Raw genomic sequence first — 14,974 nt, 5'->3', positions numbered from 1 at the left:
CTTCTTCTGAAAACAGCTACAACAATGTAGTGCTAGTGGTGTCTGCTGCATTTCAGGTACATTTACCTGAAAAATGCAATTGACATGAACAGGTAGATTGGAGCATGAGTTCAGGCTGAATGACACATGTGATTGGTGGTTACAGTTTTATAATGGCTAAGTATTTCTCATGGAAAGGGACTTGAGATAAAAAGGTAACATTTTTATACTTATTGGTTGATAACAAAGCCAGCTGTAGAGCTGGTAGTGCAGGTGGAAATGCTGGAGCTATAGGAATTGGAAGGCAGATCAGGTGTAAACTCAGGCTGCTAATCCACAGCTGTTTGAAATTGTCAGCCTGAGAAATTCATCCTGGCAGGTATGAAGCCAGACCTGGAAAGATCATCTAGTCCAACCCCCCTGCCAGAGCAGAGTCACCCAGAGCACATCACACAGGAATGTGTCCAGGCGGGTTTGGAATGTCTCCGGCAAAGGAGACTCCACAGCCTCTCTGGGCAGCCTGTCCCAGGGCTCTGGCACTCTCACAGTGAAGAAGTTCCTCCTGATGTTTACATGGAACCTCCTGTGTTCCAGTTTGCACCCACTGCCCCTTGTCCTGTCACTGGACACCACTGAACAAAGTCTGGCTCTGTCCTCCTGACATTGCCCTGAACGTGTCTGTAACCATGGATGAGGTCACCCCTCAGTCTCCTCCAAGCTCAAGAGACCCAGCTCCCTCAACCTTTCCTCATCAGGGAGATGTTCCACTCCCTTCATCATCTTTGTGGCTCTGCCCTGGACTCTTTCCAGCAGTTCCCTGTCCTTCTGGAACTGAGGGGCCCAGAACTGGACATAGTATTCCAGATGTGGCCTCACCAAGGCAGAACCTCCCTACCATCATCTATCCACCTAGTTACTTCCTCATAGAAGGCTATAAGGTTGGTCAAACATTACTTTCCCTTGGTAAAACCACGTTGACTACTCTTAATGACCCCACTCATCCTTGATATGCCTAGAGATAGTGCCAAGGACAAGTTGTTCCATCACCTTTCCAGGGATGGAGGTGAGGCTGACCGGTCTATAGTTTCCTGAGTCCTCCTTCTTGCCCTTCTTGTAGACTGGAGTGACATTTGCTTTCCTCCAGTCCTCAGGCACCTCTCCTGTTGCCCATGACAGGAATGACAGCTGAATGTATGTTCACACCCTACCTGGGCTCAATCTGTTTTCTGAGAGGTGAGGAGTTGTGAAACCACAGCTTTTATCTCTCTGAAAATCAGGCAGACAGTGAGTTGCTGCACAGAAGCTCAGGGCAGCAAACTCAGCCCTAGTAACCTGCTCAGACCATGGAGAGATGGTGGTTCCTGACCTAAGCCCTCTGCAGTAGCCCCAGGGCACTTAAGACACTTCTGATTTTGGAGATTTTTTTGCTCCTAGGAGCCAAATCTCATGAAGGATGTGAGGGGAAGAAGCAGGATGAGGGGAAAGGTTTTGGGCTTTGGTTTCTATGTTGCTGTCCGATGACCTGTATGAAATGTTTCTCCTTCCTGTTGCTAACTAGTGAGTTAATGGTGAGTTAAGTGGAACCACCACCTGCCTACATCTCAGAGGCAAACCCACCCAAGGAGTTTTACTTTGAGGGACTTCCAGCAAGCTGGAGTGCAGGATTTTTATAGCCTTAGATTCTTCTGCAACTTCCTCTCAGTATTGCACCCAAGCATGCTGCTTCAGTGTTGAGTAGATGTCTTCTCTTTCACATCTTTTCTCTAGCAGTGCATTTATTGTAGCTGTTGTCAGGGAAAGAATAAAAAAATTTTTAAATCTTAATGCCTCTTTATAAACTCTTAGCTCTAGTGCAAGATACACATGATAAAATCATTGGGTGTTTTGTTATGCTCATAAGAATATTTTACACTGTGTTTTTCCCCTCAGCTGTGGTTATTTGTAGAGGCTTTTCAGGTCTTGAGAAGGGCTTTGCAAAATCTAGAATGAGTGTGAAGTAGAAGACAATCTAAACACAGAAGGGAGAACTTAAGAGCTGGCAGAGCATTGAGTATTTACTGGACCTTTAAACAACTCATTTTTGGGAGCTTTTCTCACACTCACAAGGGTTGAGTTTCTCACCCACACAAAACTAAAATCTAGCCCTTTTTAAGAAGAAGTACACCCACCAGACTTCAGAAACTTCTCAATCTTATTTTAAGAATAATCACAAACCTGTGAGATGCAGCAAATCTACATGAATGGTGAAGATGTGACTAATTTGGAGAAAAACATCTTAAGTTTGTGGTGAACTTTATGAATCTCACTGTGGCAAGTGTCAGTTTTCAAATACTTCAGGTTCAGGGGCAGGTAGAAATGAAGCAGAGTATGGAGTAGGTTGAGGATGGAGTAGATGGAGTATGGAGTAGATTGTTCTTGAGGGAAAGGTCAAACATGGATATGAACCAAGAATTCACTGTGGCAGGTGTTGAACATAAAACTGCCCTCCACAAACACCAGTATTTATTCTTTACTTCTGCTTCTAAAAAAAAATATGAGATTCAAGTGCTGTACACAAGGACCAGGGATGTCCTGGCTCTGGTCTCTGTACCTATAGCTTCATATCCTGGAGATCAGGAACCCCATGTCCTGGTTCTTCACTGCAGTAGGTCTTTTGGGCCCTCTGAGATACCTTCTCCCTTACAAGCATACATAGCATGAGTTCCTGTAGGAAATTCTTCCTAGGGTTGCAGTACCATGGTGACCATGCATTAAAGAAAGTTCTCAAGAACTTCATACTCCTCAGTGCTTTCTGTTGCATGAGATGGTGCTCTCTTCAAGTGGCTTCCAGAGGTCTCTGTGGTGGACCTATGGCTCTTGTACCTCAAAGCAGGTCTGCTCCTTGCTCAAATCTGTTTCTTGTGTTGGAGGGTTGGTCTCTCTCCTCAGCCAACACTGGCTGTATTTTCTTGCTCTGCTCAGAACTGGGGTGGGAGGCAGGGTGATTGGGTGCCATGGAAAAATGCAATTGCAGGCCTAAAAATAGATACCCTGAGAGTCATTTTAGAGCAAATCAAACCCAAAGAATTTCAGGTATGTTTCTACCACCTAAATTCCAGTCTAAATCACTTCTGAGATGGGAAGGATTTCCCTGTGACTCTCCTGGGAGGGAAGGGGGAGTGGCAGTGGCTCCCATCAGTGCACGTGTGATGGAGGAGAAGCAGCTTGGAACTATTTCCATCTAGGGATGTTCTTTTTTTTCCCTTTCTTCCTTCTTTTACTTCCCTGTTCTCCCCTTGGTCACAGCACCTGTGGCTTAGATATTTGTGCAATCAGGTGGTGCAACTTCTGGAGGTAGCTACAGCAACAGCTACTGTGCCACTGCTGGGATGGGCCTCTCCAAAGGACTGCTAGTTGTGGTGAACTTCCTCTCATACCTCAGCCTGCTTCTCAAGCAGGATTTTTCATGTGTCAGGAGATTCTCTGATTCAGTTTGATCTTGCAGGTTGGCTCCCATCACATTCTTTCCTGTCTCCCATCCGTGGCTCTGAACATTTGGATGAGGTTGAGAATTGCAATATTCTCTCTTGTCTGGTGACCCAGCTGCTTCTGAATGCTTTACCTGAGCAACTGAAAATATCAGTTTGTAGGCAGTGTTAGTAGAAGCTGTGTAGATCCTGATGCAAATCAGCAGAGGGTGGGGTACCATGCCCTGGAGAAGCTCTTGCATCTGGTTAATGTCTCTAGAGGCCTTTGCAGGTGTCCCTGGGTCATTCCTGGATTGGTGACATCCCCTATGGAAGTGATGCTCCTGTCTCACCTCCACCTGCTCCTGGTGGGTTTGTTGCCACCCTGAATTACCCTGTGGTCTGCAGGTCCCCCCAGGTCTGCTTGACCAAAAGGGTTGTCAGGTCCTGGCCCAGGCTGCCCAGGGTGGTGGTGGAGTCACCATCCCTGGAGAGATTTCAGAGCTGTGTAGATGTGGTGCTGAGGGCCATGGAGCTTAGTAGTGGTGGCCTTGGCAGGACTGGGTTGATGGTTGGACTGGATGATCTTAAGGGTCTTTTCCAACCAGAAGAATTCTGTGATTCTATGATGTCAAGAACATACTGCATAAGAAAAAATAAGTACAAGGGACACTTGGAAGCACAATGCAAAGCTGTGGAGCACAAGGATCCAAGGGCTGGATCCCCAAGCTCCCACCCTCCTCATTCCCCCTCCTTCCTGAATGTTTTTCCTTGCGTAAAGCTTGACCTGAAGTCAGTAGGTTGGAGCTTTTGGGTCAAGAATTCCTGGATAGAATTCAGGAACAGAGCTGGGAGGTCAGCTGTTGCCTAAAAGCTGAACAGTAGAAAATTCTTTTTCTGTGAAGTGAATTCAAATTATAAACTCCTCCCTGTACTAAAGAGCTTGTTCAACCATTTTATACCACTGGTGGTACCAGGATAGATGCCTGGTACAATGTTGTAGTATAAAATGGTTGTCAGAATTTGGCATGTTTTAAATAATTAGCCCAAATTAACTGAATTTCAAATCTGTAGCCCTGATCTCATTTTCCATCCCAACCCTTACTGGCACCCAGCTTGCCAAACAGCCATTTCCCAATGTTGATCCCAGCAGTTGTTGTCTGCTCTGGACATTGGCCAACAGCAGGTGGGGAGCTCCATGGTGTGACTGAACACCTGACATTCAAATGGATCACATGCAGCATCACCAGCTGGAGCAGCTCCTGATCTGCTTGTGATAATGGCTTCCAGGCCATAAAGCCCAGGTTCCTCAGCTGCCAAAAATGAGCAGGTGGTTATTGCCATACAGATTTAAGAACACATGTAGGTCCTTCATGCTTTGAGCAACTCCTTGATTCACCCCAACCTGGTATTTGAGTCCTGCTGAGCTGCTTTGCTCACACAACCACTGCGTGGGCACATAGCCTGAGCCCCAGATGAGGTAAGATAAGGTGATGTTGATTTTGTGCTGCCTTTACAAAAGGTCTGATGAAGAAATGAGTCTTCTCAGCAGCTGCTGAGCAAATGCATTTGTACAGCCTGGTGATTGTTTTCTTTGTTACCCAAATGTGTGATTTGCAAGCCCTGTTGAGGCCAGTGCTGGGGTCAGTTTGGCATGTTTTGAAGTGACTATCACTGTTTAAAGCATGTATTTGACATAAGTAAAATCCTTTAGGTCAACACCACCATAAACATGATGGAAGTTTATCAGTGTTTGCTGAACTGCTGGAAAACTTGCAGCTGGAACTCCCCCTGCCCCTTTTTAGCCATGAAAGTTTGGGATGGAACAACAAAGGGAGGACTCTCAATGTTCTAGTGATGGCAACTGCATTTCTAAAAATGTTTTATGTGATTTATGGAGCTGCTTGTTACATGTGTGTATGTGGTGCTGATGACTTGATGCACATCAGCTGAAGGATCACTGGCTTTTGCAGGCTTCTTGGTAGTGTTCTCCAAGCCCTCCTTGTGCTGAGAAGGAGTAAAGGAGATCCCTCTGCTCCTCTTTCAGGTCTCGGTGCCTGGATGATAGAAGCACAGTCATGCACATACAGGAAGGTAGTTGCTAAACATGGTGGAGCTCTTCCAGTCTCAAGCCTAAGAGAACATGGTAGGAGTGCAGGTTAGTGCTAGAATAAGGAAAGTTATGTATGATTTTAAAGGACAGTTGAAACAACTGAGCAACCTGTCATCTTCCTCGGCCTCTGGGGAGGTGTCAGAGGTGTACTGCTTGTAGTGGGCCTTAGGCTGCAAGCCCTTCCAGCCCACTGTCTCCCTCTGGGCTAAGGGTTAAGCCTGCTCACCTTCCTGTGGGATAGCCAGGAAACACACAAGTGCTAAAGCTTCTGGCTTTCCTGAGGCATGGGGAAAGAAAGGCTCAATTCTTTCTTGCCTGGGAGACACAGAATTCCACCACTGTCCATGCTCGGGGCTGGATTTGTGGTAGTCCCTTCTCACCTGTCTTTGGATACTAAAGGCAGAGCAAATACTCAAGAGTTGGGATCAGTCTGTCGTGTAAGGCATGGTCATTCTCCTGGATTTGACCTCCCTAGTCCATTTTGTAGATGTGCTTAAAACCCATAAGTGTGTCTCCTTCAGTATGGCAGAGGAGCCTGTCAGGACAGTTTTACTCTGCTGTCATGCACCTGAGGAATCAACATCATGTCCTCAGAGAAGTGGAGGCCCCTGATGTTTATTTTAGACTGTATTTGGGCTTGGTCTTTGGTCTTCCTGAGTGGCAAGCTCTCTGACAGGTGCTGCTCGCTGGTTAGACCTGCTCTGTCACCACCTACACCTCCTTTGCTTGTCAGCTGGTGTGAGGTCTTCTGCAGGCTGAGAGATGTTCATCAGGGACTGGATGCTCTGGGGCTGTTGCCTTCAGCTAAGCAGAGCATCAGGGGGAGGCCAGGATGTGCTAAAGGGTTTTAACAGCCAGCAGAGGCTCTTTGGGATGGTCCAGAAGGGATGAGACCTCAGCTTTATCACTCAGCGTGGCCTGAATTGCATCTGTAGCTGCTTTTACAGGGCTTTTCATGTAGGCTACTGAGGCTAGGCTGTTCATAGCCATCCCTTGTCCACAATAGCCCTATCCAGTCTGCCTCTGAGAAAGCCCAGTTGATATATGCAGAGGAGATGAGTATCTCAGGTGTCCTTTGTGCTCAGGAATGTGTCATATCTTGTGTGACTGGCCTGTGACAAGGTGCAGCGCCCATGAAAGCTGTATGTCCCCTGGAGGGCTGTTCACAGGCAGCCACAAGGGCTTGAGACCCCACTGAGGAGGTCTGCAGCATCTCTTCCTACAAACAGATGGGATTGGTGGTTGGCTGAACTTTGCCCAGGGTGTGTTACCTGTCACTGGGCTGGCAGGGAGCAGTGGGCTCAGCTTGGGGACAGTCAGATGCCATGCAGAAAACCAACCTGGGGTGAAGCCATCCACCACCTGAAGGCAAGGGTTGGGGACACCTGGCAAATACAGTTTGTGAATCATGTTTTTTCAGTGTTTAACAGCATTTGTAATCTGGAATGAATTTATTTTTTCCCGGTTAATTCAATGGGGCTGAGGTCATGGTCCCTACAGAGTTTTTTGGATGAGTGGATGCCTGGTGGGACTTCAGGGTTCCTAGATGCTTGTTGTCATCCAAGGGATGTATTACGTTTGTGCTCAACTTGTTTTGCACAAGTTAGGCAACCAGTTCTGCAAATTTCATTTCCACTCATCAGGGGTCTCAGAAAGTGGCAGTGAGGGTGACAAGCAGGTCCTGAGGGACAGGGCTGTTAGGAGCTGGGAGGCTGTGTGGCAATGGCACAAGGGGTCTGGTGCAAAATCCAGTGATAAAGGACTTTTACTCGTTAAAAAAACTGCTCAGTACAAACACAAGCAGAGGAGCTTCTTCCCCTCCCTGCTCCTGCTCTGCTCCCTGCTCACCTTCCCCTGGATGCTAAATATGCAAACTTACAAAGCTCTTGGGTGCAAGTGTTATACTGGGGATTGCAGTGCTTGTCTCCAGCAACAAAAATGGGGGCTCCTTTCCAAGACTTCTCCTTCCCAGGCGTTAACCTGCAGCCCCCTTTAGATGCCTCCTGGTCATGCTCACTCATCCAGGAAGGCTTTTCTGGCAGCTGGGGGTCGTATTGCTGCTCACGTGCTCCTCAGAGTACCCTGCACACACCCACACTACCTGGGGTGATGTTAGTGGGACACCCTTTACCTCAGACACCCAACTAAAAGCCTGGGGGTCACACAGGGTGCTGTTGTCAGGAGGAGAAGATGGTTTGGTCAGGCTCTGTTCTCTGCTGGGCTTGTGTGTGCAAATGTGCACACAGATTTGCTTGCATGGTTGGTGCAGGGCAAAGCAAAATGCTCTCAGGCTGGAGGTCAGAGACAAAAAAAACAAGAAAGGGCCACAAAGGTGGTGAGAGGCTGGAGCAGCTCTGCTCTGGAGACAGGCTGAGAGAGTTGGGGTGTTCAGCCTGGAGAAGAGAAGGCTCCAGGGAGATCTTAGAGCACCTTCCAGTGCCTGAAGGGGCTCCAGGAAAGCTGGGGAGGGACTTGGGACAAGGGCAGGGAGGGATGGGATGAGGGTGAAACAGTTTAAAGCTGAAAAAGGAGAGATTTAGATGAGGTATTGATAATAAATTATTTGTTGTGAGGGTGGTGAGACCCTGGCCCAGGTTGCCCAGAGAAGCTGTGGCTGCCCCATCCCTGGAACTGTTGAAGGGCAGGTTGGATGGGGCTTGGAGCAACCTGGTCTGATGGGATGGTCTTTAAGGTCACTTCCAAGCCAAACCATTCCATAATTCTATGAAATTTAAACTTTTTCCCCCCCTCTTATTGGACCTCTTTCTGGATTTGACTCTAACTCCTGCAGTTGAACTTCAGAGATGCTCACTCCAGTGCTTTTAGAGCACATCTCTGCAGAGCAGTGCTGCTCTGGCAGGGGTCAGCAGAATCTAACAGGAAAAAGATTGCAAGCAATCATCTCAGCTGGGAGATTGAGAGTGCAAGCACCTCCCTTGCTCTCATGTTTGCTTTTCCTTTTGAACCAAAGCAAATGGACACTGGTGTCTCCATCTCTCCTGGAGGATGCTGGATGCTAAAGGTGTTCCCAGCCAGCATGGAAAGTCACTGCAGAGTCATCCTAACCTCCCCAAAAATCTGGGCAGCAGCAGAGGAGCAAAACACCCTTCCAGAATTACAGCTGTGATTTTTCCAGGGATTCCAGCACTCTTTGTCTTGGGGCCATGCATTCAGGAGTTGGCAGGGGTACCCCTGGTTTAATTTCAGCCCCCTATTTAAACTTGGCACTGGAATGCTTTCTACTACCTCTGGGGAGAGAGAAAGGGAGACCTGTAGAGAGCAGCTCTTTGAATCTGAGTTTAAAAAGAAGCCAAGATGATTATCAGCCATTTAATTTTTAGGCAGCCTGTTTTAAGGGAAATGAATCCCTCCCTTTGCATCTGCCACTTGCAGGTTATAGATGCTGGTGTCTGCTGAAAACTTTCAGCTCCTCCTTTCTCCTTGCAGGGGTGGGAGTGCAGGGAAATGTGGAATTCTAGAGTTAAAATGAGCTCCCTGAAAACTTTGTCTTAGCTCTGTAGAGTTGTGTGTTCCAGGATTTTTATTTCTCCTGCATATTATTCAATTGGGGGTTAGTTTACTGCAAGCTCTTGTTTTGTTTCTAAAGCCTTTTAAGTGTGGGATATCATCTGTTAATGCAGCAATCACATGGCATCTCCTACTTAATAATGTCTGGTTTGCTTAAAGAAAAATGAGCATGGATGTTTGCAGACTGCACTAAATGTTTCCAGGGATAAAATCTCCCTGTAACTCTTAGCCTCCCACTGGAAAGCAGTTGGGAAGGGGGAGATGTTGGAGGAGAGGTGATAACTGTTCCAACAGGAGCTGTGACAGGCACTGAAGTTGGTGTGTTTGAGCAGGAGCAGGTGGCAAGATGAGATCTGTGTCTTTTGATTTTGGACCATCATGAAATCCTAGCAAGTTCATAGAATCCCAGATTGGTTTGAGTTGGAAGGGACCTTAAAGATCATCTAGTTCCAACCCCCTGCATGGGCAGGGACACCTCCCACCAGCCCAGGTTGCTCCAAGCCCCATCCAACCTGCCCTTCAACACTGCCAGGGATGGGGCAGCCACAGCTTCTCTGGGCAACCTGGGCCAGGGTCTCACCACCCTCACACCAAAGAATTCCCTCCTCATGTCTAAAAAATCTATTGAGTTAAGCCAGCAGTGAGCTTGGTATCTGTTTAGCCTCCAGCCCTAACAGCAGCTGGGATGTTTTTCTGCCCTGCAGTGTTGTTCTTGCCTTCAGCAACTGTTTATTCTTGGAAGAAAAAAAAAATTAAGATGTGACAAAAATAGGTTGCAAAAAATCTCGAGCTGTTGTCTTCTGTCATCGTTTGACTCAGGTCCGACAACAATGCTCTCGATCCCCTCCCCCCCAGGTAGGGAAGGAGAGAGAGAAAAAGAGAGAGACTTGGCTGGATTGAAAACTCAACTACACAGCTTTAATTAAAACACTAATGAATCATACAAGAAAATATATACAATTATATACAGATATGTTCAGGTATGTGCAAGAGCCTCTCGCCTCCCCCCAGCCCCAGCAACTCCCACCACACTCCCCTGAGCTGGAACAGTCCCGAGAAATCCCGGAGCTGCTGCTGGAGGAAGCGCAGAGTGATGAGGGTCAGGAGAGCTCCAGCCTAAGGGTCGGTGGTGCTGGATGGACGGAGTCCTCCCCGGACGCCGGCCATGGACGGGAGAGAAGGGAAGAAGGAGCAGGAAGGAAGTTGTCTTCTGTGATCTCTGACCTTCCTCTGAGCTTACGTAGCTCTATGGAATGGAACATCTCTGGCCAGTTTTGCTGTCTGTCTAACTCAGCCTCCCACGGGGGGGTCACAGATCTCCCCGTAGTGTCTGAGCCGGCAGAGTGAAGGTGCGACCGTGAAGCCCCAGCAGTTAGAAAAACATTCCACTGTCTTATCAGCCTTAGCTAGAACAGAGTGTTGCTAGTTAAAAGAAAGCTCACTGAAGGAAAAAAAAAATCAGTAAAAAGGGAAATTGGCTTCATCCTGGCTCAAAGCAGGACATCTTTAAAAATGAATGAAGCATTTTATGTCAAGTATAGACATGAAGTTACATTCTCAAGTTATTTAGTATGGCAATATCTTTTTATTCTCTTAGTCTGTCATGGAAATCACACAAACCTTAGCAGCAGGTTCAGAAATGTGGAGCAAAAATGGGTTACCCCTTTCTCTGAAAAGCTTTTGAGTTCTTGAATAAGTAACTAGAGTATGACTTCTTTCAAGTGCTCAGTAGGTCTAAGAAATACTAAATTGAATATTGTGAGGTGTTTTTTGAAACAATATATGCACAAAGTCCTTATGAAGATGTGTGGCCTCTGCTAAGTGGTAGATGTGATTCTTTTGGGTGTGCTGGGATTCATTTACTCAAGGCAAGGGTTTTCAAATAGTTTCTGCAATCTGGTTATTTCTTTTGATAGTAAAATAAGTCATAGAATTATAGAAGATGCTGAGTTGGAAGGGACCCATCAGGGTCATCCAGTCCAACTCCTGTCCTTGTGTAGGGCCCCCGAAGAATCACCCCATGTTTCTGAGAGCATCAAGTGACCTTTAAGATGTTCTGAAATAATGGCAAGAATATTTTTTTTAAACACTGCTCTTGAGCTCACTTCTTGGAGGATGGGTGGAATTATTTTTTATTTGAATCATACAAATCCAAGCTATTTGATGCTGTGATCCCAGGAAACATCCAGGGGGAAGGACTATCATGGCATGTGACTGTCTTGTGTCTTTAGAGTGAGGGTTTTGCAGACAGCAAGTGGAGACTGGAAACACCAGGGGGTGTTCAGTGGGAATAAATGGGAGGAAAAATAAATTGTTGCTTTTCCATAGGTGCTCTGACTGGAAATCTCCAAGTTTCTTGGCCTCACTGCCATCCAGCTCTTGCCCCTATGGTTTGGCCTCCTCTGGTGTCTCTGCTACTTGGAGGTGTGGAGTGTAAAGCTGATGGGAATGGGAGACACTTGTGTGGCTTTGGATGGTGCTGGTGGGGAAAGGGAAGTCAGAGCCAGTCCTAAGGAATGAGATTTTAAATTGGGAGAGAGGTTGGAGTAAAACTGGATAGTGATGTCCAAGGAAGGTTGAGTTGCACTTAAGAGCAAGAAGTCAAGTAACTGGGCTTGTGGTGGTGTTGACTGTGAGTTCTTGGAGATGAAAGACAGTGGTGGATAAAGAGGAGGTAAGGAAAGTGTCTCCAATAGAAGCAAAGTGTCTGCATTTCATGATTGAGTCCTTTCCCAGCTATGAGTCTACAAAGGGAACATTTCCAGCAGCCCAGTGAGTGAGAAGGAGAGGAGCTGGGAGATGCTGAATGCAAAATTGGGGTGGGTCATGTTTCATGTATGGATTGCAGAGGTGTGGTGCAGGAGAAAAAAAGAAAGCTGAAGTCAGCATCTCACAGATACTTTCCCAACACTGGCGTGAAGAAGAGTTTTGCAGCAGAATCCTGAATAAGAAGGCTGAGCTGATCCCAGGTGCCTTGTGCTTAGGTGTGTGTCACCAGAGCCATCTTTCTGTGGGAAGGATTAGAGAGTTCCAGCCAGAAGGAAATGACATGAAGACCCATAACAGTGTTGTGCTTCTTACCCTACTCCAGTCTCCCCAGGATGCACTTGTGCTCCAACAGTGGTAACTAAGGAACTGAGAAAAAGCTGAGCCTAAACATTTCCCAACTCAACCAAATCCAAATCAATAGGTGATTATTTGGAGTGCCAATCCCTGAAACCCGGTCTGGAAATCAAGAGTCATTCTGGGCTCTTTTTCCATTTGCTCTTTAATGGGAATAATCCCACAGATGGGTCTTGATCCATCCTTCTGGCAAGGTATGAACCACAGAGAGAAACCAGCCTGTGAATAACACAGGTATGAAAATGAGCACCAGTTCCTCCCTGCCACCAGAGTTACTTATTGCAGTAGAATCCTTGAAGTAAGAAATTCCTACTTGTACCAAGACACTTTCTTTTCCTAATCCTATCCAAACTAGCCCACAGGCTTGCTCTGATGTTGGGGCAGAGCTGAACCTCCTCCTTAGTTTCAGAAAGGGCTTTGGGGGCAACAAGGGGCTCTGAGACAACTAAGGGCTTTGTGACAACCAAAACCAGGGCTGCAATAATAGTGTGGTTACAGCTTTTTTGTTTTTTTGGATCAGGATCTGAAGTGATTCATTCCTGCTGCTCTAACCGATTGCACGAAGTGCACATCAGGTTCTTGGAAAGGACTCTTTTGGTTCAGGGAAGTAGGGAATAAGTATGTAAATATGTATGTCATGTAGAAAATGTGATGTGAAAATACCTGAACTGAGAGAACCTCATGGCCAACTGAGACCAGTCCCCAGCTGTGTCAGGCTGTAAGCTCATATACCTGCATTTATGGACCTATCCAGCTGTTTCCTAGTAGTAGATATGGATTAACTCTTTTTCATGGAATCATAGAATCCTAGGGGTTGGAAGGGACCTCGAAAGATCATGTAGTCCAACCCCCCTGCCAGAGCAGGGTCATCTAGAGTACGTCACACAGGAAGGCGTCCAGGCGGGTTTTGAATGTCTCCAGTGAAGAAGACTCCACAACCTCTCTGGGCAGCCTGTTCCAGTGCTCTGTCACTCTCACAGTAAAAAATTTTTTTCTGATATTCACCTGAAACCTCCTATGCTCCAATTTGTATCCATTACTCCTTGTCCTATCACTGGTCATCACTGAAAAAAGCTGAAGTCCGTCTTCTTGACACTCACCCTTTATGTATTTGTAAACATTGATGAGGTCACCCCTCAGTCTCCTTTTCTCCAAACTGAAGAGACCCAGCTCCCTCAGCCTTTCCTCATCAGGGAGATGTTCCACTCCCTTCATCATCTTTGTGGCTCTGCGCTGGACTCTTTCAAGCAGTTCCCTGTCCTTCCTGAACTGAGGGGCCCAGAACTGGACACAATACTCCAGATGCGGCCTCACCAATGCAGAATAGAGGGGGAGGAGAACCTCTCTTGACCTACTAACCACACCCTTTCTAATGCACCCCAGGATGCCATTGGCCTTCTTGGCCACAAGGGCACATTGCTGGCTCATGGTCATCCTCCTGTCTACCAGGACCCCCAGGTCCCTTTCTCCTACACTGCTCTCCAGCAGGTCAGCCCCCAACCTGTACTGGTACGTGACATTTTTCTTCCCCAGATGCAAAACTCTACACTTGCCCTTGTTGAACTTCATCAGGTTTTTCCCCGCCCAAGTCTCCAGCCTGTCTAAGTCTCTCTGAATGGCAGCACAGCCTTCTGGTGTGTCAGCCACTCCTCCCAGCTTGGTGTCATCAGCAAACTTGCTGAGGGTACATTCTATACCCTCATCCAGGTCGTTGATGAAGATGTTGAACAACACCGGTCCCAGTACCGACCCCTGAGGGACTCCACTAGTCACAGGCCTCCAACTAGATTCTGCCCCATTGACTACAACTCTCTGCCTCCTTCCTTTCAACCAGTTCTTGATCCACCTCACTGCCTGGTCATCAAACCCATACCTGATCAACTTATCTACAAGGATGCTGTGGGAGACGGTGTCAAATGCTTTACTGAAATCACGATAGACCACATCCACCGGATGTGTTGGGATCTTCTAACCACTCTCTAGATACGTTTGGTCTTATCAAGACCTAAAAAGACTTTGGCGACATTGCGGGATGGCAGGGAACATGAAGTCAGCTTTGGCATGGACTACAACTTGCACCCATCATCCCTTCCACCAGTTGAACCTGCTTGTGTACCTCTCTTCCTTGGGGCCAGTTGGAGCCTGGTGGAGACATATTCCCATATAAGGCAACACAAATCCCTGGAATGTTGTTACTGCCATGGAGGAGCTCCAGGCTACGTCAGGAATCCTCCTCTTCTGTGGCAGAAAATACTGAGGTTACTTTCTTGATGACAGCTGATTTCCTGGTTCAAATTCAGGGATTGAAATCACTGTGGGCAATGGGTGGATTCTTTTTTTCTCTCTCTCTCAGTGCAGTTCCAGGGAAAGAAGCTGTGATCTGTACTGTCCCTAGAGAACTTGACTTTGTAGAGATGTTTTTAAATAAAGTGGGGTTTATTCTGGACCTGACCAAAACTATTAGTTCTTCTGGTGTTAATAAGTGTTGATCAAATGAGGGACCCTAAGAGAGGGATCAGCCAGTGCTCTCTGACTGTCATTTCTGGGGTTAACTTGCCATCCATCAGTATCTTCCTGCTCATGAGCATTGCAGCTTGTGGATCTGAGAGAGAACCTCTACCCATAGAGCCTCCATCCCTGGAGACTTTTAGCTGGATAAAGCCTTACTTTGAGCAGGTGTTTGGGCTGGAGACCTCCTGAGTCCCATTCCAACCAGAATCATCCCATGATCCTGATGCTGAGGTTGCTAGACGAGCTTGGTAATTAGCTCTGGGTCTTGCCCTGA

This window comes from Apus apus, chromosome W (assembly GCF_020740795.1).
Source record: "Apus apus isolate bApuApu2 chromosome W, bApuApu2.pri.cur, whole genome shotgun sequence".
Lineage (NCBI taxonomy): Eukaryota > Metazoa > Chordata > Aves > Apodiformes > Apodidae > Apus > Apus apus.
Note: the sequence above shows the minus strand (reverse complement) of the source record.